Source organism: Asparagus officinalis, chromosome 8 (assembly GCF_001876935.1).
Source record: "Asparagus officinalis chromosome 8, Aspof.V1, whole genome shotgun sequence".
NCBI classification, from domain to species: Eukaryota; Viridiplantae; Streptophyta; class Magnoliopsida; order Asparagales; family Asparagaceae; genus Asparagus; species Asparagus officinalis.
This window is the reverse complement of record NC_033801.1, coordinates 119001402-119008083: the sequence shown is the minus strand read 5'-3', so window position 1 is coordinate 119008083 and position 6682 is coordinate 119001402.

The following is a 6682-nucleotide window of genomic DNA, read 5'->3' as shown; positions in this document are numbered from 1 at the left end:
AGTTTTGTTTCTGCTAAGTCGACCCATGAATTCGTGAGTCGACCCATGCATGATGAGTCAAGTCATGAATTTTATGAGTCGACCCATAAGTTGTTTTTAGTCTGTAACAGCTAGTTATGAGTCGACTCATGAACAGTGATGAGTCGACCCATAATACTGTAACAACTATATTTGTACAGAATCAGATTTCTGATTCTTGGGCTTTTTAGTCTTTTTCTTTGGGGTTTTTGCTGAAGTTTTGGGTTCCTATAAATACCCCATTGCTCTCATTTTTTAGTTTAAAAACTAAGAAAATGTTTTAATTAAGTTTAACAAGGGTTTAAGTTTGTTTAAAGGTGTTTTAAGCATTGTTTAGGAGTTTCGTTTGTGAAGAGAATTTCACAAGAACAAGTGGAGATCATCTATTGGTGTTTGAACATTCAACTCTTCTCCCTCTCTTGTTATCTATAGAGAAGTTTTCCTAAACTCATTCTAGCTATTTATTATTTTTTTTCTAATTTTCATAAGCTAGATTTATATTGAGTTTAGTTAAATTGTTTTTATTGAATCTCTTTGTTCACACACAACCTATTGAGCTTATAGTATTTACATTCATAGTATATCTTGGGTTGTGGGGTTTGTGACTTAGAGTTGTGCCTAATTGAGTTCTCACATTGTTTAGAGAACAATCATTTGTTGTGCTTAATTTATGAAGTTTACTTTATAATACACTTGTACATCGAGAATAGTGTGTGGTGAGGACGTAGTCGATATCGAGAGGAGTGACGTCGGTGGCCTAGTGAGAGGTGATAATTCCGAGCACTTGAGGGAGGCGATACGTGAGGACCAACACTTGAGGTTATAGCTTGTGTATGTACTTTGTGAGGATTTATGAGAGTTGTCGGTTGACTTGATAACTGAGTGTGTAGAGTTTTCGGTTAGCTAAAAAACCGTATTGTGAGGTGTAAATATTTTTCGGGTAAGCATAGAAAACCCGGTGTGATAGTGGAGATCTCCTCGAGGTGAGGAACGGGGACGTAGGTCGTGGGGACCGAACCTCGTGAATATATCGTTTGTTTGTGATTACATTGGCGCACTTATTTTTTATGTTCATATCTTATATCACCTTTGTATATTGCTCTATCTAGTTTAGTTTGTTTACCCTTGAGTGTTTTGTATATCCTTGCATATATCTCATAGTATATCTTATTGCTAGGATATAGCCCTTTGTTCTTTCTGCATATTCTTACTCATAATTAGTTGTATATCTATCTTGCAAGAATATATTTATTAATAAGTTTTAATTAGTATTAAATTAGATTAGATTAGCATAAACCTTATTCACCCCCCATCTAGGGTTCTTTCAAAGCGACCTTAGGGTCTAACTGTTTGGTGGAAATTTGTAATAAAAAGATACGAAGAAAAATTAATTTGTATTCCTTTAATCTCAGTTACAATTAGATTTCTTGATTACAAAAGAGAGGAGAATGAATTTGATTCTCCCCAATGTTTAATTCTGGGTTTTTCATGGTGGCGATGAGATGCCTCCCTCGAATGCTCACGTCGAGTTTGCTTCTCGTTGACGATCTGAACGTCTTGATTCACTGGAACGTGATCTTCTCCTCACGATTTGACGTTGTGAAGAACTTACGTGGCAAGTTTTATAACGCTTGATGAGTTGATTGATCATAACCGCAATCGGTTAGACAAGCCGAAGATCTCTTCTTTGCTGCCAAGGAGAAGGATCCAAAAGCTAGCCTAAGGATCTCTTCTGTTGCTGCCAAGAAGTTCCAACAGACCGCACCCCTAAACTGAATTGATTTTTAGTTATTTATAAAGGATTAAGAGGTGTAACCGCCTCCTTAATTCGCTCCTAAGTGGGGCTAATGGGATGTAACCGCCCCTTAAATCACTTCTGAGTGGAGTTGTGATCCCCTCAGATCGTGGGAAACGGTTTTGAAACCGTTCAGCTCGTGTTTGAACGAGTCAAACGCAAAATCCGCGTTCTGACGTGAATTCTGCATTCAAACGCAGTGTCTGGAAGCTCGAACGCAGTGTTTGGAGGCTCTGACGCAGCAACTGGAAGCTGCGTTGGTATCTTGTTGGAAGCTGCGTTTGGCAGCTTGGAAGCTGCGTTTGGCAGCGGATGGAAGCTGTGTTGGCAGCTTGTTAGAAACTACGTTGGCAGGATTTAAGAGCTGTGTTTGGCAGCGGATAGAAGTTGCGTTGGCAGCTTTGGAGGCTACGCTTGCGGCCGAACATGAGCTACGTTGGCAGCTGGGTCTGAGCTGCGTTTGCACTGTGTCAGTAGCTGTGAACACGGTGCGTCTTGATGCTGTTATGCGGGGAGGACTTCCGCGTCTTGATTTGAAGAGACCGTCGATTTGTAGTCTCTTTCTGTCAAAGCGTTGCAAAGATCGTCATTTTGTAATCTTTGCTTTAGCTCTTTGATAGGTGAGAGTTGTCAGATTGTAACTCCCGATGTTGATTGTGAAGTCTGTTGATTGGAGCTTTCATCAGTTGTTGTGAAGGTCGTCAGATTGTAACCTCCATCGATCTATGTGAAAGTCTTCAAATTGTAGCATTCTGGAAGTCGTCAGATTGTAACTTCTATCATCGGTGTTTGATGCGGATTTAGCTATCTATTATGATTTTTAGACAGCCTACAGAACCCCCTCCAAAGTTTTCGAAAGTTCGCGGTTGACTGGGACGAATTTTCGAAATACTTTGAATCTCAACTCTGATCTTGGAGCTTTCGATTCCTTTTCATAAGGAGTTGTTCTTTGCACCCGCTTCAAAGGTATCTTGGTTGAAGGGATTTTCCACGCATGACCTCCATTCAGCTGATGGGCCCGCAAACATTCATAGGATTTTTGGCAAACCCTCAGCCATTAACGGATTTGATAAGTCTTTACCGACTACCGTTTGAGTCGGGCTAGCACATGGATTGTCTAAGTCCGTTCCACATGTAACGTTGTACTAAGAGAATGAACCCTCTTAGACTTGATGCTATGATTTTGAATACATAAACTTTGTCATTTTTACGAAAAAAGACTAACCGGCAACGCATGTTAGGCGTATTCTTATCTCTAATTAAGAATCGAGATAAAGTCCCCTATACGTGTGATGCATGGATTTCGGCGTTATTAATAACAACCTACCACGATGTTGAATACGTGGGCTTTGCCATTATTACAGGAATAGGCTACCCGACAACATGTGTTAGATGCAGACTTATCTCTAATTAGGGATCAAGATAAAGTCTCCTATGCATAAAAGACATGGATTTTGGTGCTACGATGTTGAATACGTAGACTTTGTCATTATTTCTTCCCGTGTTACTTGAAACACTGAAAGAAAGTTAGAAGCACCAGAGGTGTAATATTAACTTGGCATGAATTTTCACTTAAAGTAAAATTTAGAAATTTTTTTTATTATCACTAGGATAATTCTAGAAAATATTTAATCCACTGATGATTTTATAATGATAACTTGCTATTCTTGTTGAAAAAGGATTAACAAGCTCATTAGGAGGTTTGATTATTAGAGGTGTGATGTTAACTTAACAGTATTTTTATGGACCTATCGCTCTATTGACGAGAGTCGATAAGTAAAATGTGTTACGATCGGAGCAACTTTGAGGACCCATCGCTTTGTTGACGAGAGTCGATAAGTGAAAAGTGTAGCGATCGGAGCAACTTTGAGGACCTATCGCTCTGTTGACGAGAATCGATAAGTGGAAAGTGTTGCGATCGGAGCAACTTTGAGGATCTATCGCTCTGTTGACGAGAGTCGATAAGTGGAAAGTGTTGCGATCGGAGCAACTTTGAGGACCTATCGCTCTGTTGACGAGAGTCGATAAGTGAAAAGTGTTATGATCGGAGCAACTTTGAGGACCTATCGCTCTGTTGACGAGAGTCGATAAGTGGAAAGTGTTGCGATCGAAACAACTTTGATGACCTATCGCTCTGTTGATGAGAGTCGATAAGTGAAAAGTGTTGCGATCAGAGCAACTTTGAAGACCTATCGCTCTATTGACGAGAGTCGATAAGTTGATTTTGTCAGAGGTGTTTGATATTAACGTGACAAGAGAATGTTGCGATCGGAGCAACTTTATGGACTTATCATCCTATTAAAAAGGATTGATAAGTGGATTGTCAGAGGTTTGGTGTTAACATGACGAGAATTTGTTGCGATTGGAGCAACTTTGAGGACTTATCATCCTATTAAAGAGGATTGATAAGTTGATTTTGTTAGAGGTGTGATATTAACATGACAAAAATTTATGTTGCGATGAGAGCAACTTTGTGGACTTATCATCCTATTGATGAGGATTGATAAGTGGGTTGTGGACTTATCATCCTATTGATGAGGATTGATAAGTGGGTTGTCAGAGGTATGATGTTAACGTGATAAGATTGTGTTGCGATGGGAGCAACTTTGTGGACTTATCATCATATTGATGAGGATTGATAAGTGGGTTGTCAGAGGTATGATGTTAACGTGATAAGATTGTGTTGCGATGGGAGCAACTTTGTGGACTTATCATCCTATTAAAGAGGATTGATAAGTGGGTTGTTAGAGGTATGATGTTAACATGACAAGAGTTTGTTGCGATTAGAACAACTTTGTGGACTTATCATCCTATTGACGAGGATTGATAAGTGAGTTGTCAGAGGTATGATGTTAACGTAACAAGATTGTGTACTTATGATTTGAACAAGATTTTGGGGACTAGCGTCTTGCTGGGGAGAATTTCTAAATGAGTTTATCATCAGAAGCGATGAATTATGATACTAAGATTTTAAAGACTTAGTGTCTTGCTGGGGAAGATTACGATTTGAGCAATTTTGATGACCTATCATCCTATTAAAGAGGATTGATAAGTTGATTGTCAGAGGTATATTATTAATGTGACAAATTGGGAGCGATGCAAGATGCATTCATACTCTGTGGGGGTGATGATCGTCAGAAGTGTAATGTTAACTTGACGATGTAAAAGATTCGTTACTCTTAATCCAATGGATTCCAAGTAACCAACCCCCGGTCTTGATTAAGACTTAACAGGGGAATAAAAAGAGGTAGACAAAACACATTGCCTAGTGGGGCACTATCTATGAAGTCAAAATAGAGACACATCACCTGGTAGGCCATTATCTGATGAGTTTGACTATCAGAGGTAACTGTGATAGTTTTATTGACCTGTCATCCTATTGACGAGGATTGGCAGGAGAATTTGGAAGGAATGGACTACAGAGGTGATCATTAACATGATAGTTTTGGTGGACCCGTCATCCTATTAAAGAGGATTGGTGGAGGAATTTGGAGGAAATAAACTATCAGAGGTAATTGTTAACGTGATAGTTTTAGTGGACCCGTCATCCTATTGAAGAGGATTGGTGGGAGAATTTGGAGAAACTAGACTATCAAAGGTAACTGTTAACGTGATAGTTTTTTGTGGATTTGCCATCCTACTTGAAGAGCATTGACAAGTTGATGGACTATCAGAGGTAAATGTTAACGTGATAGTTTTGTGGACCTACCATCCTTTTGAAGAGGATTGACAGGAGAATTTAGAGGGAATAGACTATCAGAGGTGATCATTAACATGATAGTTTTGGTGCACCCGCCATCCTATTGAAGAGGATTGGTGGGAAAATTTGGAGAAAATGAACTATCAGAGGTAATTGTTAACGTGATAGTTTTGATGGTCCCGCCATCCTATTAAAGAGGATTGGTGGGGGAATTTGGAGAAAATGAACTATCAGAGGTAATTGTTAATGTGATAGTTTTGGTGGACCCGTCATCCTATTAAAGAGGATTGGTAGGGGAATATGGAGGAAATGAACTATCAGAGGTAATTGTTAACGTGATAGTTTTGGTGGACCTGCCATCCTACTAAAGAGGATTGGTAGGGGAATTTGGAGGAAATAAACTATCAGAGATAATTGTTAACGTGATAGTTTTGGTGAACCTGCCATCCTACTGAAGAGGATTAGCTTAAGTGATCGTAGTATCTTCCTCTTCTGACTGAGAAAATTAAGCTTGGTCCGATTGCTCAGGTGGATCTTGCCTACTTTGCTCTTTAGCTTTGATCCTGACAATAATCTTTTGAGCCTGTTCGCCTTGAGAGATCAGTTGTCTCCAGGAACGACATTCTGCAACCCCTATTCGGGCTAGGAGGTCGGTTTGTAAATTGTGTCGACAGGTCTCCACTAGGGTAGACTGTGTCATACCTGTCGGACATCGCAGAGCTATGTTTCGAAACCTTTTGACGAAGGCTTTGACAGACTTCCTCTTCTTCTGCTTGGTGGCGAGAAGGGTATGGATGGAGACTTCTGTATCATCTTCAAAGAATCTTGACAGGAATAGTTTCTCTAGATCTGCCCACTTTTGGATACATCCGGTAGGCAGTTTCCTGAACCATTCAAAGGCAACTCCATTGAACGTGCCAATGAACAATCGAACCAGTATGCGTTGTTTGATATCACATTTCCAGTCTGTGACTTGAAATGATAGATATGTTGGTTCGGTGATCCCGTGCCGTTAAAAGTTTGTAGCGTCGGGACCTCAAACTTTGGAGGATAAGGGGCTGCGTCTCATTGGGTAGGATAGGGTCTGATAACTCCCTCGTCTTGTAGCTTGCTTCTGTTAGAAATGACATTAAGGCGAGCTTCTAATTCTTCCATTTTGGCAGACTGGA